The sequence below is a fragment of the Choloepus didactylus genome, chromosome 8, assembly GCF_015220235.1.
Source record: "Choloepus didactylus isolate mChoDid1 chromosome 8, mChoDid1.pri, whole genome shotgun sequence".
Taxonomy (NCBI): domain Eukaryota; kingdom Metazoa; phylum Chordata; class Mammalia; order Pilosa; family Megalonychidae; genus Choloepus; species Choloepus didactylus.
The window spans coordinates 132,920,516-132,946,452 of record NC_051314.1 but is presented as its reverse complement, the minus strand read 5'-3'; the positions used below and the strand labels follow the sequence as shown (position 1 = coordinate 132,946,452).

Here is a 25,937-nt window from a genome sequence, read left to right as displayed (position 1 = left end):
TAAGAAAGTGAAATGTCTTCTTTTCTGCCTTCCTGCATGCCAATGATGCCCTGGAAAATGCTAGGATCCAGAGAGAGGAAATCACTTCTGGAACCCTGTTAGGTGACAAGATTTCAGCATCAAATAACACGTCAACATAATTGTGGCTTTTGACCTGCATCACGTTATGGCAGATGTTCTCCACATTTCTCCTCAAATTTTCTTACCTTTACCTTCAAGGGGAGCCCCAGAGCCTCATCCTGGTAGTAGTTACCATTCCCTGATGTTAGCTACTGTTCACCAGGGAGTTTTGGCAAGAGAACTGGTTAGATCAGCAAGTCCATCTTCACTGAAAAAACAACTTGAAACTCATCCCTCTTGACGTTATAAAGAAATGAAAGGTCAGAGAGACTGCTGAATCCCTTTATATCCTATTCCAGCCCAATTCTCCTCTACGTCTTCCCCAGAGGTAACCACTCTCTTTCTCAAAGTTGGAATACCTAATAATGATATTTTAAAAACAGCTGGAGATAGAGACAGAGGAAGGGGCAGGATGGCGGCATAGAGAGGAGTGGAAGCTAGGTAGTCGCCCTGGAATAACTACAAAAAACCAGAAACAACTAGTAAATAATCCAGAATAACTGTGGGGGGACAAACAAGACCATCCACTCATCATACACCAACCTGAATTGGGAGGAATGCCCAAGAACACAGCATAAAATCTGTAAGTAAAACCTGCGGATCCAAGTCGTGAGACCCCCTCCCCCATAGACCGAGCTGCAAAGCCTCGTGGTGCCAGAGAGAAGCTCTCTCCCAGCAAGTGAATATAGCTCAGCTGAGCTCCAACTGGGGTTTTAAGTAGCGAGTGTGAACTGCTCACTACAGGTATGAATCCCCCAAAAAACAGACAGAGGCTATGGGTGACGACTGACCTTGGAGAGCCGGAGGGTCGCCTTGGACTGGGTCTGAAGGGGACTGTCTGTTTCTTTTTCAGCTCAGTGGAGAAAGCCCCAGTCATTTTCAGTTTCCAGGGCTGTGACTCGGGGAAGGGTGGAGACAGCACAAGCACAGAGAGAGAGAGACCATTGAAATGCTAATGACCTCCACCTGGGGGGTCTGTCCTCTCTAGGAGGAAAGGGGTGGGGCCCTTTCCATTCAGAACCAGACCCTAGAGCCTGGGGGAACAGTCCAAACCTCCTCACACCAGTCAAGGATTATAGGCTAACAGGCGTCACCTGCTGGGCAGAAAAGCACAGTGACCTGAGGCATCAAAGGGTGGAGCAATTTTCTAAGACACACCAGATACTGAATATTTCTTCCCTCTGGGACCTGAGCCTATTCTGGTCTGGGAGAACCTGATTTGGATAACCAAGGAAACCATGCCTAGACAACAGAAAATTACAACCTACACTAAGAAAAACAAAGTTATGGCCCAGTCAAAGGAACAAACGTACACTTCAACTGAGATACAGGAATTTAAACAACTAATGCTAAATCAATTCAAAAAGTTTAGAGAAGATATTGCAAAAGAGATAGAGGCTGTAAAGGAATCACTGGGCATATATACGGCAGAAATCAAAAGTTCAAAAAAACTAGTAGAATCTATGGAAATGAAAGGCACAACACAAGAGATGAAAGACACAATGGAAACATACAACAGCAGATCTCAAGAGACAGAAGAAAATACTCAGGAACTGGAGAATAAGGCACCTGAAAGCCTACAGGCAAAGGAGCAGATGGAGAAAAGAATGAAAAAATATGAGCAACGTCTCTGGGAAATTAAGGATGAAACAAAGTACAATAATGTACATATCATTGGTGTCCCAGAAGGAGAAGAGAAGGGAAAAGGGGCAGAAGCAATAACAGAGGAAATAATTCATGAAAATTTCCCATCTCTTATGAAAGACATAAAATTACAGATCCAAGAAGTGCAGCGTACTCCAAACAGAAGAGATCTGAATAGGCCTATGCCAAGACACTTAATAATCAGATTATCAAATGTCAAAGACAAAGAGAGAATCCTGAAAGCAGCAAGAGAAAAGCGATCCACTACATACAAAGGAAGCTTAATAAGACTATGTGCGGATCTCTCAGCAGAAACCATGGAGGCAAGAAGGAAGTGGTGTGATATATTTAAGATACTGAAAGAGAAAAATAGCCAACCAAGAATCCTATATCCAGCAAAGCTGTCCTTCAAATATGAGGGAGAGCTCAAAATATTTTCTGACAAACAGACAATGAGAGACTTTGTGAACAAGACACCTGCCCTACAGGAAATACTAAAGGGAGCATTACATGGTGATAGAAGACAGGAGTGCGTGGCTTGGAACACAATTTGGGGAGATGGTAGCACAACAATGTAAGTACACTGAACAAAGATAACTATGAATATGGTTGAGAAAGGAAGGTGGGGAGCATGTGAGACACCACAAGAAAGGAGAAAAGACTGGGACTGTAACTTGATGAAATCTAGAGTTTTCAACAATTGTGACAAAATGTACAAATATGTTCTTTTACGAGGGAGAACAAGCAAATGTCAACCTTGCAAGGTGTTAAAAATGGGGAGGCATTGGGGGAGGGATGCAATCAGCATAAACCAGAGACTGTAACTAATTTAAAAAAAAATGCATAGGGAAAAAAAAAAGTTGGATACCTAGCCCTGGAGAGGACAAAAATCAAGCACCAGAGAAGAGACTAAGACAGAAGAGACTAAAACACTGAAAAGAAGAACCATATATAGGCAAACCTTTCCATGGAGACTTGTGACTTAAATCCACATGTAGTGCCTCTAGGACTGGGGCAGACACCTGACACTGAAAACCTGCTTCAAATCATCTTTCACATGTTTTTGTTGAAAAGAGAACTATCAAAGAATCATCTTGTTAACCTTCACCAAAAATGGAAGGAAATCAAGTCATTAAGCAATGCTGGCCAGCAGTTAATGATGCCAGTCTTATGCAAGCTTCAGGAAAGGAAATCTTCAAGACATTGTACCTCACTAGCCAAAATTCAGAAGAGATTTGAATCTACCTTGTTTGTCTCAGCTGCTCCTTAAATCATTGCACCCTTCCAAATTAATGTGAACTGAAGCATGCATTGCCTTTTCAACTGATCTGAGTACCTCTACTATCACTGCAAAATAGGGGAGGGAAATGAAGGAAACAAATAAGACGTGGTCCCTGCCTTCAGTAAACTCGTAAGTTGTTTCTGGGCACATTTATTTTTCTTCTGCTCTTGATTAAATGTGTCCCTAAGGCAAGAAATAAAAAGAATTCAAAAGTATATTTTGTAAGCATTTTCAGTCCCTTCTCTTTAATTAAAAACAAAAATAACAAGAAAAAAAAAAAAAAACAGAAAACAAAATACCCAACTCCTAATGTGGGAAACTCAGGATATCTTAATTCCATTTTTTTGTTGGACTTTCTATAGATGAGATCCATTTTATTGATCCCACAAATATTCAGAGGACCTTAAAGATAGTAACACATTATAGTTTGGGTTAATTTGTGTGAAATTCTATTTTTCACCTTAGGGATGGATTGTCTGTTGGAAAAATATGTTGTGAGATCTAACGTGTGTTTGTACATTTCTTGGGAGGTGAATTACTCCCTGACAGTTCTCTACTTTCTTGACCAAGGGGCCTACCAGTCTGAGTGAGCTATTAGCATGGAGAAGGGGAGAGTTTGGACCGAATTTGAGGTAGGGGAGTGTGTCCATGGACCCAAGATAGGGTAGGGAAGGAATAAAAGAGACATGGGACATGGCTCTGTATAAAAATATGGCTAAGTAATTATTTCAGAAGTCACTGCATTGTTCTTTATGTTCCATTTGCAGACTGACTAAAAAATTGTTCCAAAAAGTTATTTCTAACTTGTGAATAAAAATGTAAGTCCTTTCCCACTGTGAAGATGCTATGACTGTAGGTACTAGACATTTGTATGTAGTGTCTGTGACAGATTTCAGTATGTATGATCCAACAGTAGACACGTCTGTCTTGAATAGTGTCCATCTGAACTGAAAATGTGCCCGTTGCCTTGAAACATCATCCACAGACTTCTTAATTAAGCTGCCAATACATACTGTCAATAGTAGCGTTGTTTGAAAAATAGATTGTGTAAGTGCTGTTTTCTTCTTACTAAATAAATAACATTGTCCCATATTTAAAAAAAAAAAAACCTTAACAGGACAAAAAACTGCTAGGCTTACTAAATGGCACAAATACATAACAAACTATCCGGGGGGTGGAGGTGGGGGGTGGTACAACTGAAAAGGAAGGTCTCTACTGCCTTGAAATCTCACGTTTGGAAATGAAATCCTAAATTCAAAGATGACGATCGAGCTTGAAAATACTCTTCTTGTCTTACATAATTTGGGAATTGCTAACACATCTACAACAATTCTTACTCTCAAATTAGTTTATAAATTCCTGTGGGCAGAATTCTTTTCTATATTCTAGTTAGTGGTCCTCTAGAAAAATAAGAAAACCTATCAACCAGAGACAGGAAGGATCTGGACTTTGATTAGCCAGAACTCATTCGACAAATATTTATTAGTCACCACATCGTGTAAAATAATATACTACTTACTGAGCACTGGGGAGGGGTCGGTTCAGTTAGGAGAGAGAAGAAGGTACAGAAAATAAAAACAAAGTAATTATCACTGTTAGAGAAAAGATGCTAAGGGTGCTATGGGAGCTGAGGAGAAAAGGATTACTTCTGGCCATGAGGAGCCTTGAGAGTGTTCGTGAAGAAGGTGGCACCTGAGATGGGAAAATTGTGGCTGTGTGACAATAGGGGAGAGGGAAGGCATAGCCAGGTGCAGGGAACAACCCAAGCAAAGGCAGGAGGATATTAAGTTTTAGCTGAGCTATTGGGTAGATTACATGAAGGGGAGTAACATGAGCTAAGATTGATAGATGATACTGAACACCAAGCTAATGAGTTTGGCCTTTGTTTGGAAGGCAACAGAAATCCACTACAGTTCAAGTGTATAGAGGAGAGGTGCAGTAAGACTAACCTAGCAGCTGTGTACGATGAATTCCAGTGGCAGGCGGTGGGAGGCAAGCAACCGTACAGCAGAAAGGTCCTGAAGGATTTAATGAGTGAGGGAAATTGCAGCAGAAAGGGAGAGACATGAATTCAAGAGCCAGCAGAAGTAAATGAGAGGCAAAGGAAGATGTGAATGGCTCATAGTGTAAGGCTATTCACTGGGCAGGGCTCCAAAGTAAACTGCAATTATAAATGAAACTAAACCCTCAAAGTAAAAAGACCTGGACCTCTGCCTTTGGTAGATAAGTCAAAATCACTGAATGCTAGAGCAGAAAGGTAACTTCCAGATCACATATTTAGACTCTTTCAATTTAAGGATAAGGACACTAAGTCTGGAAAGGTTAACTGGATCCTCCAAGGATTCTCAGCAAGTCACTGGTAGAGCCTGAAGTCAAACCCAGGTCATCCAGCCAGGGATCCTTCCACATACAAGGCTGCTTCCTACCAGCTCATGTTCTCTATTCTAGAAAGGCCTGATGGTTTTAACAATTAGAATAACCACCTCTCTCACTTATCTCCAAGCCCTTACATGTACCATTCTCCCGCTATACAAATCCCTTCCTTCTCCTCCTCTGTCAAATCTACTTTACACAAAACACTTCATCCAGAAAAACCTTCCTAGATGAGCCCCACTTTGCTGGTTCCTCCAGCAACTCCTTTGGCACTGTAGTAGCTTTAAGTATTGCTTTATATTTTTATGTGTCAGTGTTTTGTCCCTGTTTTCATCAGTGAGTAAATAAAGTGGACAATGTGATTCTTGAATAAAGTTGGTGACTCCTGCACTAGCTGGTATCTCCTGGTATTTTTAAAGAGCAGAAGTATCAAATTAAATTATAATAAAGCCACATCCAAGAAGATAAATAAGAACTGGTGAGGCTTCAGGAAAGAAGTGACTGCAAGAAGTCTGCCCAGATCAACTCGACAATCCAGAACTGAACAGTTAAAATCCCCAGCCTCTGAGAGTGTAAGTGGGCCAGGATTCTTAGAAGCCACAGGATAAACGTGCCATCTACACAGAGGATCTGCTTTATTCCATGGCAAATCATTTAAAACATTAATTTTCTAAGAAATGCCACTCTTGTAGAAACAAGGTCAAGCTATAGTCCTAAATCCCTTACTGTTTCGTCTCTTGCCTCCTGTCCTTTAACAAGGCCAGCTAGCATCACTTTCACTAGAAGGCCGCAGCGTGTGTCCAGGTCCTAGGGGTAACACTGGCCTCTCAGGAAGCAAAATTAAAACGTTTTCTGCAACGTAGTGATAGGATCACTGAATGCCCTCTCTGCTCCTTGAGAAATAATATAACAATAAAATAAAATAATAAAATAAGTAAAATAACTAATAAAATTACCAACAACATTAGTGTTAGTTTTGTCTACCTCTAAGGTAAGCTGCTTATGGGAAGAAATATTCCCAGTTTGTTTTCTCTGTGGCTCTGCCATGTAACATTAGCACAGAATTCAATAGTAGGTCGTCACACTCATTCAACAAAAATGTATAGTGCAGATAAAGATACTATATGCCAGACAATGGGACAGAAAGGTAAATCAGTCCCAGGACTTTATGAACTCATATGGAAAGAGAAATTTTCAGTGTTCGCTTTTTAAAAAATTGTGTTCACTGCTATCTCCTAAGTAACTAGAACAGTCTGTTGCAGAGTAGGTACTCAAATATTTTCTTGACTGAATGGTAGCAAATAATTATGAGCCAATGTGATAAATGCTCTACTGTATTCACAAAGTGAAAGGGGAAAACAGGAAGAACTAGAGTCCCTGAGGAGTGTCAAGGAGGTAAGCCTGACAGAGGGTCTCGAAAAGAGAGGATCGTAGCAAGCAGGCAGTGCATGTTCCTGGCACGTGTGGGGTGTGCCAAGTGCTCTCCCAAAGTGAAGGTGGTGGTCAGAGAGCAGAGGTGAAGATGGAACGAAGACCCCATGGGCGCCTTCTCTGAAAACCACACCCAAGAGTGTGGGCTTTCCTCCCACATCTAGGAGTGAAGAATGAGGGGGAAAGGGTCCTGAGGGTAGTGTGCAGAATGGTGGGGTGGGCCCCAGAGGTGGGGACCAGTGGCAGTCTAGGGGTCTGTTAGAGCAGAGCACTGAACTCAGGCCCCACATTGGACTTACCAAAACCAGAATCTGCATTTTAACAAGAGCCCCATGACTCATATGCACACTACTGTTTGGTCTAGAGGGTAAAAGGAAAATGTGGAAGATGAATAATTGCTGATTTAATGAACAAAAGACACAAACATACTGACCAACAGAGGTGAAGAGCAGAGCCCCATATGGCCATAGACCAATTATATGGTTATAATTAAGTCATGTAGACAAAGTTACTTTATCAATATCCGGGCCATTTACAGTACATTCCTCGGGCTCAGAAACCTGCTGAAATTGACTGAAGAATTAAATGTGATATAGATAACCGTGTCTGTAATTAAATGTAATACAGATAGTAAACCACTAAACAATCTACTCTAAGATTAGTTGTGACTGGTGGGAAGAGTGGGTCATTTGCTTCTTATGTCATTTCTTCCAATAAATCTTTTAAAAAGCATCAAGAATGTGAAGGCTTGTAATCTCCAAACCATATCAACTGCCAATATCCTATCAGTATTGCCCCCAAACAACCAGCAAGCAGAATTGCAATTAGCTAAGCAGGAGAATCAATGGCAAAAAATAAATACAAATATAAAGGTTAAGAAGAATGACATGGCCAAAAGATAAACTATCCTTAAACCTACATTTTGCTTACATGTAAATTTGAGAATTTTCAAGTTCAAAATTATTAACATCTTGTTAACCTGCAGTGGTTAGTAAATCAACGGTATATAAATAGATTCTTTCAAAGTCTAAGAACTATTTCTTAAATAGATAACCAAAAGTTTAATTATTAATTTGCAGAGCAAATCTATACTTTCATCAATAAATTTAAGGTAATTTTTCAGTCCCTACCTAGATTTTTTTTAAATGTCCATGGGTGGTCAGAGACAGGAGACTGGGTAGGATCAATGTTCATGAGATTCTAGTTCTTTTTTAGAAGCTATTTTCACAGATGAGGATATTTATAAATCAAAGAATAAACTAAAGAAAACATTCATAGATCGGTGATGATAATGTAATGAACCAAGGATTATGATTAATAAAATCTATGAATCTGAGGTTTAAAAAAAAGAGGGAAGATTCTTTCACTAAATTTTCTGCCTACCTCAGTCACCAGGCTTCTTCTTTGCTGATTCAGTCAGTTTCTTGGACATTATCAGCAGACACTGGGGATTAACATTCCTATTTTAATTTGAAAATAATAGTAAATCATCTCGTTCTTCAACCCAACTGTGGTGGACAGATTAAACAGAATTGGTAAAAACTGGGGTAACAACTGGAGAAGGTTACACAGAAGGGTAGGCTATCAGAGACAGTGGAACTGAGCAGGCTTCAACTCTCTCTCAAATGGTACAAGTATTGAGAGGAAAACTCACTGTTATTTATAAACATAATCCAACTCCTCTCCCTTGTCTACCATTTTCCCCAATTCACCATCCCCAGAATATAGTTCCTAACTCATACATCAGTAAGACAATGGGATTCAAAGTATAAAACTGGTTTAAAATATAATTCTACAATGTTATCATTAATATATCAGAAGCCACCTAGATACCCTACCAAAAAATATGCAGGCCCATGCTAACTTGTGAGGTGAGAAAGTTATCAGTGAACTTTTCCCTTCTAGCTCAGCAAAACCTAAAATGCAGAAATCAGTAAAGATTAGAATGAAGAATAGGTGATGAGCCCCCTGGAGAGCAAAGCTTTTTTATTTATCTTTCCTCTTAGTAACCAGTTAACCCATCAGTTAGTACGAAATGGATGAAACAAGGCAGAGGAACAGCAGCCTCAATTTTCACCACCCTGGGGTGATATATAAAATAAGAATATTAGAAAATGAGAGTAAGGAGGAAAAGAAACAGGAAAGCACTTTAATCCTGTTGAACAAAAGAACTGGCTTACCAGTTGATAATTTTCTCATTAAAAGTGTCTTACTCTCTAAGGGCTGTTGCAATGACTAAATGAGACGCTTATAAAAGCACGTGGAAAATGCCCTATAAAATGCTATTACAATTATTTCATATTCCTTACAATTACAGTTTGTAGAAAAAGAGCAAAGACCTAAGAGATAGAAAGTTGTCTTTTGAAAATCCAGAGAGGGTTTTTAAATAATAGAAATTAAAATTCTTTTAATACATGAACTAACGTGTTCACAAGCCAATAAAACTAACTCCAGAAAACTATTTGGAAATCCAGGTTATTCAAAGCTCTACTGCTTAAGGCTTCAACCCAGAGCTTAAGTGTCAGACTAAGGCAATGAGGGATACACTTCTTAAAATCCCTACCACCACCACCACCCCCACCTTTTTTTTGCTTTCTCTCCTCCCCTTTTGTATTTCCTTTTCACTGTGAGCACTGAGCTGTGAGTGCAGAAATCTGAACTTTGCCAAGAAGAGGACAGAAGAGGAGGGAGGAATAAAGCAGAAAAAATGGCCAACCAGCAGAGAAGGGAGAGGCAGTTACTACAGCTCCTCTGCAGCTTCAGAGAGCAGCTGAAGGGAGTAACAGGATTTGTCCCCTTTGCAGCTGGCGTCACAGCTCATTAGGGAAAAGCCTGTTTAACATGGTCTCACCGCCTCTGCCCTCAAGACCGAATCCTTCAGTCGGTGGCCGGAAAAAGAACTCAGAACTGGGCAAGGGGAACGGCGCCCCCTCTGAGAAGCAGCAGGAGAGGACAGGAACAGGGCCCACGGCACACTGCCTGGAAAAGGGTTTACAATTCAACCCCTTCAGAAAGTCCTGCCTGCCCAATAATCAAAGATAATTTCCAGGCTAGAGACTGCCAAATGACCAAGTTTAGAACATTATTAATTCCTTAAATGTACCATGCTTAACACCTTTTCTTAAATGACATCACAGGTACTTGTTGTTGTTTGACATTCTCCTAAACTCTGTAAACATTTTAAAAACAATGTTTACTAAAGAGGGTCGTCAAGACAGAAAAACTTTTTTTCAACTTCTGAGTAACGATCAAGAGCACAGATTTGCACTCTTGCCGTTGAGTCACAACACTCCTTTTAGTTTGGTTAAGGAGGGGGAAAAAATGCTGAAAGAAGAAGGAGTCATGTTTGTTGTATTAGATTTTAGAAGGTTACAAATCTTTCTAATTTGCACAAGGACCAACTGCAATGCAGTGTGTGGGTCAAAGATCTGGGCTTCTGTATAGGACCCAAGACTTCTCTTACACAAAGGAGATGCAAAGCAGGCCCTCTTGAAGGACTATCCCAGCTGCTATCCATGAGAGAATGCCTGCAGTGTGGGTTTAGAATACATGAAGAAACAAGCACACAGGCCTCCAGAAGGCATCCCTGACTTTGGCAGCTGATGCTTTCTAACTTGGTACGAATTAATTTACTCTCAAAAGTAATGGCCCATGCCAATTTAGGCTGCAAGGTATAAATCAGCTCAAGTGGGTATAATGGTGAGGGACCTGAAACTGGCTATATAACACTTTCAGTTGACCAAGCTATTTATCCCAGGAGTCTCCAAAGACTAGCAGGTCCCCACTGCTGCACTGCTGCAACCCTACCATTTCCTCTCAACCTTCCCTGAAACAGCTGGGCCAACGGCTATGAAAAGCAGTCACCACCTTCGAAGATGTTGGTAACAACAGAAAGGACACCAAAACAAATAGCTACTCATGTCAAATATGGCTGCAACTCTAAAATATTAGGTTAAATGAAAAATAAAACCTTAATCCAATAAATTTCTGAATCTAGAAGAAAATGATTTTCTGAAGATACAAATATCAAACATGGCTCCAGAATGTCTTCTCCCACAAGAACATTTTAGAAAATGCCTATGATATAAAAAACAATTCCTGAACACTGAAAAAGTTGGAAAGCCTCCTAGCCAGTTCTGAGGCTCCTATGCTGGCCAGGCATGGCCACGAAAAGAAAAAATCTGGACAGGCAGGTTCCCAGCAGACCATCTACAGCCTCAGATACCAGATCGAGCAGTCTGGACCTCAACACTTACAAGGCTTTCAAAATGCAGGGTATGTGTGGCCAGAATATAGGAAACCACAAGGTAAAAAAAGCACTGCCTTCTAAGAGTTTTACTTCGAATTTCAGTTTGTCTTCATTGCTGTTGCTTCTTGTTGCTGTTTGGGGAGATACCTTAAAGATAAAAAAGGAGACTTCATCAAAGACGTTATGTTCAGAGCTGCTTCGCACTGAGCTCTAGGCCTCTGAGGTCACGCAGCCATCATTCTCTGAAATTAAGAGCCCACTACTGGATTAGATGGAAATTGTGTTAGGTACTAGGGAGCCACCAAAGACTTCTGAGCAGGGAAAAGAAAGAATAATCAAACCTGAAAGGTTAATCTAGACGTGGTCTGCAGGACACATTGTTAGGCAAAGAGACTCTGTGTGTGTGTGTGTGTGTGTGTGTGTGTAGGCAAAGAGACTGTGTGTGTGTAGGCAAAGAGACTGTGTTTGTGTGTGTGTGTGTATAGAGCCCCGATCCCTTCCAGGGAAGAGGTGATGGGGCCAATCCTAGAGGGAGGACAGTGGAAACAGAAAGGAAGAGATGAAAGGAAAGCACTTCAGAAGCAGAGGCAATAGGATTTTTGTGACTGACTATATGCAGAGAAAAGGAGGACAAGGAAATTTTAGGTAGCAAATTTCAATCTGCCCCCTCCCCTCAACAAAAAAGACTGCTAGTATCTTTAAATGGATACACAAATAAGGAAGATAAAGTTGAATGGAGGCTGGGGTAGAGGCAGGTAGAGACAACAAAGGGTGATGTTGAAGATAAGGCCCTAGAAGTTTAAAATGGGAAATAATCTTGCAATGTTCTAAGTCTAGTTGTTCGTATATGGTCGTGTCCTGGTCTATGTGAGAATGGTGAAAACGCACACACACAGAAAATTTTATGTATAATTACGGTGTGCATGTGTGGTGGGTGCCTCTGATTGAATCAACTGAATCAGTTCACCATGTGACAGACATGGTGATACCCAACAATGAAGTGGAAAGGCAGCCCTAACATTTGGATACATGTATGTGCCAGGCTCTGTGTTAAGTGACAGAGACCCAAACGGAAGAAGAACCCTCCCCTCAAGCTCAAAGAGCCTAAGATTGGGCAAGGGGTGTGAGAGACAAAAAATAATAATTTCAATTCCATGTGATTGAAACCACAACAGAGGTATGCTCAAAATACTGCTGGGGAAGATCAGCAAAGGCTGAAAGATGAGCAGGAGTCAGCAGCTACACACAAGCAAGGTACCTGGTAAAATTAAAATGTTAAGAAATAAACAATGAAATGTTAAAAAATAAAGACTTAACAATAACATGTGCCTAAACCCCTGCTATTGTGCAGTGCCTCCTCAGAGCAAATGGTCAGGGAAGGTTTAACGAGAAACCCAAAAAGATTAGCCATGGGGAACAACCAAGCTAAAAGAAAAGTGCATGTGATTGAAGATCAGATTGACTGGAGATTTATATGAAGATTACAACTAAGAAAATATTATTAGATTCTCATTGGGGAAAAAAAAAAGAACATTATATATCTTAAAAATGATAGCCTGAATGTGAGCTATAATGGGAAAGATATCCCAAGATAAAGAATTTGACAGTGTTTATTCAACCCTGTCCTGGGGGGGAGACACTGATGATAATCCATGGTGGGGCAGGAATATTTCATCAGGTCTAGGAGAAATTTCCTCAAGACTAACTCATTCTCTTCTGAGTCCCTGCTCCCTGATCAGTAAGTGGGTCTTGGTATTAGGAAGGTGGTGTGATGATCATGGAACACAAATATGAAACTTGTACACTCCGGAGGCAAAGTTCCAAATTCAATTCAATAAATATTTACTGAGCATTCATTCAGTGGAGATGCAAACATTTTTCCTTTTGAATAGTCTAGAACACAGCAATGCATGGACAAATAGCACAATATGATAGGATTTTTAATATTAGAATGATAAGATGCACTAAAATGATGCAGTATAAATGGAAATCAAATAGTCTACACCTTTGAAAAATCACACTATTCCACACTCCCTGTTGTACTGGACATAGGGAGGACTTACTTCCATCCTCCAGCCATTAACACAGAACACACCTCTTAGATACTTAGACTTTTATATCTCCCAAAGGCAAAATGGCAAATGAGTTAACTAATTTACATGTCTGATTTTTCTGCCTCTCACAACCATGCCTACCAAACACTTTTTCTCCTCCAGTATCTCCAGTTTCTTCCAGTCCTCTCAGAACTTACCACATAAGCCCATATATTACCTTTTTTTCAATAAGATGCTTAAACAAAAAGGCATACTCCCCTTTCTTCCTCAAAACCCTTTGTATTTTAACTACCTGCACAACAAAAAACAAAAAACAAGCCCAGTTTAAATGTTACTACCCACTCCCATACAGGAAACAAGAACCTAATGAGCAGCTCTCTTCTAGGAAACAGCTTCTTAGACCAACTCAACAGATGCAGGGCCAAAAAACAGAGACAAGTTTGGCATCAGTTCATGGTCTCAAAATATCATCTGTCTGATATCCCAGTGGGATTATGTAGAACAAAAAGCAGAAGCACCTCTCGACTGGTTTCATTCACTTCCTCATTTTTCACCATCAACTTCATCACTAACAAAGCAGCCTAGTCAAGAGAGCTGACAGGTTGGTTCCAGCAATATAGACAACTGTAGATTTTTTTACAGTAAGATACAAGGATTTGAGCCCACTCTTCAAAACCTGCGTGGGACCAAATTTTGAACCAATTTAGAAACCAAATATTATCTCCTTTAGGGCTTAAAGATTTCCCATGATTTCAGATTTAGGAGGACAGTTGATTTTTCATGCTGCATTCTGTTATGACTATTTTCCCTAAACCTATACCTTGCCCTCCCAACACTGATTCCCAAGGGTTATCTACTTTCTGATCTTGTAAAATGGGAAAAAAATTAAACACAGTCTTCCCTTAATTATCAAAATGAATGAAAATAAGCAGTAGGGGAAAAACAGCAAGACAAAATACTTCCAAAGTAAAAATTCTGGGGTCCACCCTCCAAAGTTTCTATCGGCAGTTCTGGAATGGGATCCCAGACTTACTTTTTTAAAAGTCCCTACCCAACATGTATTTTGTCATTCTCAGACTTCTGGTTTCCACAATTTCATTAGGTCTCTGCTCCTCTCTCCATTTTTTCTTGGCCATGCCATCATTTCTTTAAGGAAGAAATCCTTTTCCTAAATAAGACTGTAAGGTCTTTGCAATTCTCCTACATGAGAATTCACTCGATGACTCAATCATTGATCATGATATCCATTTTACCAATGGGGGAAATTTGGGGACAAGTGATTAAGTGCATGAATTAAACAAATGAAATTGGTGGAACACAAATATACATCAAGGAATAGTGAAGATAACTTTTAAACTAATTTCTTTGCATATCCCTGGGTTTTAATAAGTGATAATCCATGATCACTATTAAAATTCAAATATTATATATATGTTTTCATTATAGTTTTAAAATTCTAAAAGATAATGAAAACTTTGAAAATTGCACAAATTTATCTGTTCATCTAATTTTTAACCTTTATGTCAATTCTTCCTTTCTCCTCCAAATCATGAGACTCTTAAAAAAAAATACATTCCTCTAACTACTGTGAATAAAAGGGAACTTTATCACACGTACACACACAAAAGTTCCTCACCCAGGTGCATCAGTAGGTAATTCAGATCTGGAATCACTGCAGAAAGTAATCGCTAGTTCTCAGACCTTTACCTTTTGTTATTTCTTAGACAGTCACTCCTCAAAGAGTTTATCATTCGGTTTTATGGGTGAAACTAGCTTCTATCTATCTATCTATCTATCTATCTATAATTCAAGTCTAGTTATCCAGTTGAAGTAGACTGAACAATTGTTCCCAATGGTTTACTGGTCTCCCCCAAAAAGGATTTTAAATCCCATCACCACTGACATCGGGCATTCCAACTGATGTGCTTATGAAACTTGCTTTTGGCCAGTGAAATATGAGTCTTAAGTGATGTGTGCCACCTCTGAGCAGAAAGTTAAGATTATCACATAGTTCAACAATAGCTTGTTTCCCTTTATTCCAGAAAGAAATTGCTCCTTTACCCTTGATCCCAGAGAGAAGACAGGAGGAACAAAGCCAACAGCTGTTCTGCAACTGACAACATGAACAAAAAACACCTTTGCAGTTGCAAACCACTGAACTTCTGGAGTCATTTGTTACTGCAGTACAACTTTGCAACTAGTTGATCAACTGAACCAGATCCTGCAGCTATATAGGGGACAGCTGAACCACTTGGATGACATTCTGTCACCTGAAACTTCAAACATCAAAATGGAATGACCTTTTCTTCATAAGACTTTCAACGAAAACTATTCTCTAATTCTCTGCACTTGCATCCTCAGGAATAGGAAATTCTATGGCAGAGAAGCACATACTGGCATGGAGAAGACAGAAAAGGATGAATGTAGAGGAAAAGAAACACCCGATTTTAAATAATGATAGCAGTTACCATTTTGGAAACATATAGCATGTTTACATTCATTAACTTATCTACTTGTCACAACAACCCTTCAAAATGGGTATTAATATCACCATTTTACAAAACAGGGAAGCATGGGCCAAGGCAAAGGTTTTTTCAGCAAAGGTATCTCTCAAAAAAGAGTTACCCTGAATGTAAATGTTTATCAAGTTTCTTCTTTTGTAAGTCACTCACTCACGTGTTTTATTTTTAGGTAACTGAAACTAGGAAACACACTAGTCTGAATCAAGCTCAATCAATGCTAGTTTTGATACTTACACAGGTCACCTGAGTGAAGCCATATTAAAAGGAGGCAAAAAATTTTCTTAAATGGCTCAGTAATTGCTCTGCAGTTATTGTATAAATTACAAGAGTTTTCTGCTGTTATTAAAAAAAACACTCTAAATAGAACTATCTAAATGTTGATGCTATAATGATCACAAATACACACTCACAGAGCAACTGAAAAACCAAACTATCCTACAACTAAGTAAACAGGTACTTGGAACTTGGAACAAAATTTTCAGGAAACACCAGAGCAGATTCAAAAACTTAAGAGAGAAGTAAAGTACTATGGAATATTGTACTTGAATCCTTCAAAAGTGGTCCCAGAGATGATGAAGAAACTGTTCCATGAAATAAGAATGGCCAAAAAATGGGTGAAATCACTGCCCTCACCCCCCCTACCTGGGATCTGACTCCCAGGGGTTTAAATCTCCCTGCAACGTGGGATATGACTCCCAGGGATGAGTCTGGATCCAGCATCGTGGGATTGAGAACATCTTCTTGACCAAAAGGGGGATGTGAAATGAAACAAAGTTTCAGTGGCTGAGCGATTCCAAATGGAGTTGAGAGGTCACTCTGGTGGGCACTCTTACACACTATATAAATAACCCTTTTGAGGTTTTAATGTATTAGAATAGCTAGAAGTAAATACCTAAAACTATCAAACTACAAGCCTTGACTCTTGAAGACGTACGTATAACAATGTAGCTTATAAGGGGTGACAATGTGATTGTGAAAGCCTTGCGGATCACACGCCCCTTTACCCAGTGCATGGATGGATGAGTAGAAAAATGGGGATTAAAAAAAACTAAAGGAAAAATGGGGGGGGGGGGGTACAATTTGGGTGTTCTTTTTATACTCTTATTTTTTTTAATTCTTATTTTCACTTTTTCTGGTGCAAGGAAAATGTCCCAAAAATAGGTCAGGGTGATGAATGAACAACTATATGAAGCTAACGTGAACAACTGATTATATACTTTGGATGACTGTATGGTGTGTGAATATATCTTAATAAACCACCCCCTAAATAAATAAATAAATAATAAGAATGGCCAAAAGAGTCATTATTACTAAATTTTAAAATTCAGGTGATATTAAATGTTTAAGCAAAATCCCTTACAGAAATTTGACTATTTCATTGCTATTATTAAGTTTATTCAAACAATTTAACTCCCCCAAAACCTTTATTGGGGCACTGCCTTACTTGAAGCATATGTGGTGACTTGTAGCTGGGTTACAGCACCACTAAAGTAACTGAACCAGGATTCATAATTCATGCTCTCTGCATTTCACCAAAGGGAATCACTGTTCTCATAAAGGAAGAGAACATAAAAGTGTGAAAAGAAGTTAAATATGTGGAGAACAATATTTATAATTACCCTGATTCATCTAAAACCTAGGTTAACTGGGTCCATTATATTCTTTACCCAATCAATACCTATAGTCTACCCGACTCCTCCCAATATCGCATTACAACTAGTTGTTACACAGTTCCATGAACAAATGAATGAATTCATGGGCTTCAATCCAGAGGGCATCTTTGTAATTTCCATTTCTCTCCTTCCCATTTCTGTTTTCTTCTCCATCCTCTCCCATCCTCCACATAAAAATTTTACTGGTTTCTGATCAAGTTGACTGGTGAAAGAATCTCCTATTTTCCAATTAGCTTTTATCAACACCTGTAGTGGGAAATATCAAGATCACAGTGGGAAGCGATCGAAAGATAACAAGAAACAAGTGATGACGGTATTGAATGTTAGGTAGAAGACGTTGAATTTGATGCAAGAATTTGATGCATTTAGTCAGAAGAATAAAGGAATAATATAGGTAGAAGATAAGGAAGTGGATTACTGATATGAAAAGGATGAAACCCAGATGTAGGGTTACTGAGTGAATATAACAAAAATATTAGATACAGGGGCCATTCTGCTCAAGATGGCAAGTGAAATGCTTCAGGGGACCATACCCCCACGGAAACTCAGAACAACCATCAAGAATGGGCAGAAACATCTTTGTCAGAGTTTCAGAAAATAGTTCCTCCTGTGCATATTGGAAGCACGTATGTCTGACCCAATTTGTCTGGTGCTGGCCTGAGGGATTTGCCTTTCCTGAACTTGCTCTGTGTGTAGACGGCAGCTCACAGAGCTGTCTTTCAGAACGATATGGGAGAGCAGTCAAGTTGTGTTGCCTGGAGCAAGGACTCTGGCTGAAGGACATATAGTGTCTGAACCATGAGGAACTGTTTCTTAGGAAAGAGGGGACTTTGGGGACTACGTGAACAGGAATTCCCAGGGCCACACACACACATGCGCATGCTCAAGACAAGATGAATGTGCAGAAAGGATCAATGAGGCCCCTATGCTTTGGTCTGGGGCTACTCTCTAAACTCAATGTACGGATAAGCCTTGAAGGAGCAAGTTCCTACAAGACAATCTGCAATGACTGGAAAAGGTGTTTTCAATTTTTCCTTCTTATTTTTCCCCCCTTATTTGTTAGCTCCTGGCATTCAAGAAAATCTGTCATAACAATAGCTTAAGGAACAGATACACCTCAGAGTCTAAATTCCAGCAATAAATGCATTACCAATTAAGACTTTTAAAATATGCTTTGAGAGCTAAAGGAGAAGTTACATAAAGAACTAAAGGAAATCAGGAACAAGATAGATGAACACAAAGAGTGTATCAACAGACAGATGGAAATTATGAAAAGAACCAAACAGAGCTGTAGACCACAGTAACAGAAATAAAAAAATTCCCCAGGGGTTCAACGGCAGATTGGAGCTTCCCAAGTAAACTTGAAAATAAGACAACTGAAATCACTGAGTCTGAGAAGCAGAAATAAGAAACAATGAAGAAAAGTGAACAGAACCTGAGGAATCTGTGAAACACCATAAAGTGTGCTGATATACACATTGTGGAGGTCCCAGAAGTAGAAGAAAGAGAGAAAGGGGCAGAGAGAATAGTCAAGACATTAATATACCTATCTAAGATGCTCAACAACTTCTGACAGGATGAACCCATATATACCCCATGCCATGTCATATCACAACCAACTATCAAATGCCGAAGATAAAGAGAGAATTGTGAAAGTCACAAGAGAGAAGCAACATGTCACATACAAGGAAGCCTCAATCAGATTAAGTGCAGACCTTTTATAGGAAATCATGGAGGCAAGAAGGCAGTGGGAAGACAAATTTAAAGTGTTGAAAGCCAAAAAAAGGGCTAACCAAGAATTCTTTATCTGGCAAAAATGTCTTCAATCACTATTAGACCAGCCCTACAAGAGATGCTAGAGTTTTCAAGGTTGAAAGAAAAGGACAATGGACAACAGATCAAAGCCACATGCCGAAATAAAGATCTCCAGTGAGGGCAACCACATGAGTAAATTTAAGTGCTAGTACTATTGTATCTTTGGTTTGTAATTCTACTTTTCATTTCCTACAGGATCTAAAAGGCAAATGCATAAAATGTAATGAGAAATCAGTGGTTCTGGACATGTATAAACATGTAACCTGTGACAAGAACTACATAAAGGTGGGGGGATGGAGGGATATAGGAACATAGTTTGTATACACTATTGAAGTTAAGTTGGTATCAAAGCAAATGAGATTGTTATGGATTTAGGATGTAAAATTTAAACCCTATGGTAACTACAAAGAAAATACTGGTGTATATGTGCAAGTTCATAAAGACCCAAATTAAAGTATAGCATGCCAGGAGAGGAGAGGGGCCAGGGAAAATGGGGAGTTAATGCATAATGGGTGTTAAGTGTTCTGAACGTGGAGTTGGGAAGGTGTAACAATGGAAGGTGGTGAGGATACCACAATACCATGAATGTTATTAATCCCTTTGAATGGTATGGTTTGGGAGTGGTTGAGATGGAAATGTTTACACGTTATATATATTATGCCAGTTTGAGTATATTGTGTCTCCCAAATGCCATTATCTTTGATGCAATCTTGTGTGGGCAGACTTTATCAGTGTTGATCAGACTGTAATTCTTTGAGTGTTTCTGTGGAGATGCGCCCCACCCAACTGTGGGTGATGACTCTAACTGGATAATTTCCATGGAGTGTTGGCCTGCCCAATGGGTGGGCCTTGATCAGTGGAGCCATATAAATGAGCTGACAAACAGAAGGAACTCAGTGCAGCTGTGAGTGACATTTTCAAGAGGAGCTACAGCCAAATGGGACACTCTAAAGAAAGCACAGGAGCTGCAGATGAGAGACAGTTTGAAGACAGCTGTTGAAAGCAGATTCTTGCTCCAGAGAAGCTGAGAGAGGACATATATCCCAAACGCAACTAAGAGTGACATTTTTGAGGAACTGCAGCCTAGAGAGGAAAGTCCTGGGAGAAAGCCATTTTGAAACCAGAACTTTGGAGCAGACGTGAGCCATGTGCCTTCCCAGCTAACAGAGGTTTTCCAGACACCATTGGCCATCCTCCAGTGAAGGTACCCAATTCCTGATATGTTACCTTGGACACTTTATGGCCTTAAGACTGTTAACTGTGTAACCAAATAAACCCCCTTTTATAAAAGCCAATCCATCTCTGGTGTTTTGCATTCTGGCAGCATTAGCAAACTAGAACATATATGTTCCCACAATTTAAAAAAAGAAGAAGAAAGAGAAACCATAGAGATAGTGCCAATTAAATGCAATAAATGATCCTGGATGGGATCAAACAAGGGAGGAGGAACAGACTCAAAGGGACATTACTAAGAAATAAAAAAAAAATTGGAATATAGACTATTAGCTTTCTATCAATGTTAAATTTCTTGAACTTGATAACAGCATTTAAGATGGTTACATAAGTTAAATTCTTGTTCTAAGGAAATACATGTGACAGTATTAAGTGTTCAAGGAACATGATGTATACAACTTAAAGTGTTTGGAAAATGGACTGATAAAAAGACAAACAGAAGGACAGATATATACACTTTGTAGAATTCAGTACTGTGATGATACTGACATGTAGAAGAGGCTGATAGCTCCAGGAAAGGGCAGGACATTAAAAAACTAAACTAAACTAAAACCTGTTGAAAAGCACTGGCTCATACAGTCACATAAGACTTTTATTTCTTGAAAATGTAATGAGCATAAAATAAATGTTGATAGCTGCCAACAGTAAGTGAAATTGAACCACAATTAAGAGGAACAATATAGTGGCATAAAAAGATGTTCAGAGAAAGAGTGTTGGTATGAAGGATAAGTATCCATTTTCAGTGTTCTTCAACCCATGTATTCTTTTCCATTTCTACTATCACTATGTAAGAAGGACTCAACTCTGTAACTCTGAAACTCTGTAAAGACTCAACTCTGTAAGAAGGACTCAATCCTTCTCACCTGGACTTCCAAACTGGTCTCCCACTTCCAATACAGACTAAACACCAGATTCAATTTCCTAATGTTCAACTGAGATTGTGTCACTTAAAAAAAAAAAAAAAAAAAAAACTTCAATTTTTTTAGTATCTGATATGGAGCACAAAGTTTCCTATATTAATCACATTCAAGTGTATATTTCTGAAGTATCAATTATATCCACAATATTGTGCTACTGTCACCAACATCCATTCTCCTTTTTTATCATGAACAGAAACTACTCACCCGTTTAAGGTATAACTCCCTCTACTCACCTCACCCAACCTCCTCTACCCCCTGGTAACCTATAAACAAACCACCATCTCTCTCTATGAAGTATGATTCCTGAAGATATGTCATACACACAAGATCATATAATATCTTTCCTTTTGTGTCTGGCTTATTTCACTCAACATGATGTCTTCAAGGCCCATCTATGTTGGAGTACACAGCAGAACTTCATACCTTTTTATGGTTGAATAATAATCCATTGCATGGTATGCCACAGTTTGTTTATTAATTCATCGGTTGATGGACACTTGGGTGTGTCTACCTTTTGGCTATTCTGAATAATGCTCCTATAAACATCAGTATACAAAATATCTCCTTTCAGTATACAAATACCGGCTTTCAATTATTTTGGGTATACTCCAAGAGGTAGGATTAACAGATCTTATGGTAACTCTATTTTCCATTTTCTGGGGAAATGCTGAACTGCATCATTCTAAGTGCCACCAGCAACATATAAGGGTTCCTATTTCTCCACATCCTCACCAATACTAATTATTTTCTTTTCTTTTTTTTTTTAATTATAGCCATCCTAGTTGGTGTGAAGTGGTAGCTCTTGGATTTGATTTGCATTTGATTTCCCTGATAACCAATAATGCTGAGCATCTTTTCTTTGCTTATTGGTCATTTATATCTTCTTTAAAGAAATGTCTATTCAAGTTCTTTGACCATTTTTAAAAATTTTATTAGAGAAGACGTAGGTTTGCTGAAAACAGAGTTCCTATATACCCCTCTGGTTGTATCTCTTTTGTTTACAAGTTTACAAAGGTTCCCCCAAATCACCAAATTGAGTATGCAGTCAAACTTTTAAACTTATCATTCAAAGCAATCCCCAAATGATCTCAAGTTACCTTTTCAATATTCTCTTCCTTTCCTCAAAGACAGAAATAATTACAGAGAATTTATCAATTAAAATTTTGAAAAGTAACAGCTACTTCCCAACCTTCACTCATGTCATTTCTCCTGTTTATTATAAACATAAACTCTTGCTTCCCTTACTTCCACCCAATTTCATCTCAGGGGCCAAATACAGCAAACATCTGGAAGGAACGTTGATTTTCTGCATATTCTGGTGCATAAAGGATTGCCTAAGACAACCTGTAAAAAAGGCTGGCCTCAGTTACAAGCCTGCTTGAGCCTCGAGCAAACTCCTACTACTTTAGAGGCTGCTAATTGCTTTCACCTGGACAAATCCAGTCTATGATAAAGAAAGTCCACAAACTCTTGTGGCCAGACTCTTTAGGAGAGCGAGCCTCTCAAAATATGGTAAATTCTAAATGAGAGCCCTGACCCCAAATAAGTATGGATGGGAGGGGGGGCATGGAGTGCTATATTTGTTTTTCTGCACGAGGGACCAATCAGCTAGGAGTACTTAAAAAGGAGTTTAAAAATACAGTCTCAACAAAGAGAATATTTAAAAGAAGATCAAGAAAATATCACTGTTTTTTTTAAACTCATCATTGTTTTTAGGAGATCTGCTGAAATCAAAAGAAGTGTCAATAAGTTGTCCAGCAGAACAATGTGCTTGGAGGAAAAGAAGCTCTGAACTAACAGAAAAAAAAAGAGGCTTTCCACATCTAAGATTAACTAAGATGTTCACTTAAAGGAAAGGATATCCTGCTTTTGCAGATAAATAACAGAGCTGTCAGCAGAGTAGCTCAGTTACTGGCTGGCACGGGGCGGGGGGGGGGGACCTCCATCGTGGTAATTAACGAGTGATTCCTTAATGTTGAGAATTAGGGAAGCAACTGCAAGGACTTGACAGGTCAACAAGGAGGAGTACGGTTTTCCTCCAGCGGGTCTCCAGGATGCGATAGAAGGCCAGCTAAAACCAAGCCAAACCTGTCAACCAAACCTTCGTAGTTTTTTTTGTGGAGGTCAAAGACTGATAACACCAAGAGACCCAGGAGGAATGAAGTCCTATGCTACAAAATAAAGATTTGATGCAAATGGGAGACTTTCCACCCCACCGCATTTAAACTTTTGAGTTTGTGGAAGAGAAATGCAGGATGTGGCCATGTAAACAATGTTTAAGATATTAAGATAGGCATATCACTGGACACAGAGACTCTCATAAAATCTACAACAGTATGTTCACACTTGTCAACCTAAAGTTTTAAACTAAAATGAGAGGGAGGGGAAGAGAAACGACTGGGCAAGAAACTGTACCCCAAGATTCAAAAGACCTGAGTCATTGCAGAACACATGAAGCACGCATGAACAGTCTTCACTCCTACTCAATGGTCCAGAATGAAGAAGGAAGTAACCACAGAGAAGATCCTAACTTGCACAAGTGTGAACAGATAAGTATCACAGATGAAGGGCTACTAAGGACATTAGACTGTCTTCTGGCTGGGGGAAGAAGGGGTGTCTATAAAAATAAATTAGTCAATGTGGAGAAAGTTACTAAGTTACTTTAGAAATAAATGGAATCTGCAAGACTAAAGGCAAAAAGAAATGTTACATAAGCACTGTACTCAAGTTGATGAGGTTGTTTCCTACAAGAGTATAGGCTAACAATTCTGATACTGCTACACATGTGCACTGTAACTGAACAATCATGCAAATAGATGGCAAATGCTGGGAGTCAGGTTTCTTACTGTTGGAATGAGAGTTGACAGTTAAACAAGGGGAGAAGGCTAGAACAATTTATGTAATAATGGTTTACAGTTGGAGACATCAGTATGAAGTAATCTTTAGATTACCAATACAGATGGTCACATGTAGAAATATTTCTAGATATGTGTATATACACCAGTTAGTATAAACAAACATATATTTGCTTGCTGTCAGCTGAGAGGGCAGAGAAGCAACGAAAATCCAATAGCAAAGAGCACGCACGCCCAAAGCCAAAACCTCGGTTTCTAATGCCATTCTCCAATACAAGGAACCAGGGGCCTTAGAGAAATGGCTGATTCCAGGACTGGAAAAGGAAATAGACAATATAAGCCTAGGAAATCCTATAGTGTTAGGAAGTAAAGAAGTACTCAAAAAACAAAACAAAACAAAAAACAAACAGAAACAAAACCAAAAACCCACAATGAAGGGGGTATAAAAGGGAAACAGGAATCAACTGAAAGAGCTCCCAATGGACTATAAACTTAAAAACATATAAAATCAATAAACTATAAAACAAAGTAAATAACCATGAATCAATATTGGTATACTTTCTTTAATTACAATAAGTGAAATAAAATGCTGTATAGGTAAGGCATACTTTGTGGTCTCATGGAATATAACATTTAAGGAGGAATCAACCCCCACTTTCTTAGGAGACATCTGAATTAGAAAAGAGCAATGAGCAGTGGAAACAGGTCCTGGGCAAGGCAGAGGATCTGGGCTTTAAAATGCAGATTTATTCCTAAGGCAAGAACAACACTGGGTGAAAGAGAAGGCGATTTACACATTTAACATTCCAAGGACATCCTTGCATTGAACATGGGAATTATGAAAGGACTGGGTTTTGGTGGTCGAGTTGTCTGTTTGGGAGGTATTTGATTACTATTTTGTTTCAGTTATTTATGATTTATGCCCTATTTGAGGGGCCCTATTGTGCCCACAGGCAAATAAAGTCTGAGAAACACCTTAACAGCATACACAATGTTGTTGCTATTCCGAGTAACTGTGGCCCTTCATAAAGACAACTAACAAAGTCATTTATATGCTCAGCTTAAGAAGTTGAAAGGGTAAGATGCTTCTAAAGTTTGCTTCAAGACAGAGTTGCTTTAGGTTGGAAAATCCATGTGAGAAGCTGGCTACACACTTTCCGGACTTGATGACTTTCAAAAACCATTGAGGGTCCGCAATGGACTTCAGTTACAAAGAAGTTAGAGACTGAAAAGTCACTGTTGTAATTATTATGCCTATATGTTGCTTTCTTTTTTTCTTCTTCCACCCCTCCTCTGTTCTGTATTTTTGGTAGTATTGAATTGCATCTTTCCTCTGGATCCTTTTTGTAAAATATAAACCCTAGGATGCCCCGTGGGAGTCCATGGGGAATGGGTCATACCACAGTGTGGGATCTTATTACAACTGGCAATATCTAAACGGGCAGCCTCAGACAGAGAATAAGAGCAAAACCAAATCTTTTAGAACTTGTGCTTAATTAATGAAATTTAAGGACTATCTTATCATTTGACAAGAATTACTATGGAACAGCTTTATCATTAGACAATACCCATTAGTGTAGAAAAAAATGTTCCTAAGGTAGATAAACTGTTTATGTGTAGTTAACATCCTTGGTCAGGCCCTTGAAATACTCTTTCGTAACTGAAAAAATTGGGAGGGGAAAAGGTGCTTATGGTGAGGGAGGACAGTTCTCGTTTACATTTCAAGTTTAAGGTGGTTTCTTCTATAGCTGGTGTAGATAGCAGTA

At 39.1% G+C, this 25,937-nt stretch overlaps 1 protein-coding gene across 8 annotated transcripts in view; it reads right to left on the bottom strand.

Moving 5' to 3' along the window:
- LOC119543434 (cat eye syndrome critical region protein 2) overlaps nt 1-25,937 on the bottom strand; it is a 160,458-nt gene that overhangs the window by 57,181 nt on the left and 77,340 nt on the right. The window contains exon 1 of one of the 8 annotated variants that reach the window (XM_037848260.1): nt 11,107-11,125. The exons of 6 other annotated variants lie outside the window; for them this stretch is intronic. The gene's annotated coding sequence lies outside the window, so the exon portion shown is untranslated. Of the gene's footprint in view, nt 1-911; nt 942-11,106; nt 11,126-25,937 lie in introns of those variants that run through there. One more of the 8 variants, XM_037848258.1, reaches the window with a different exon arrangement.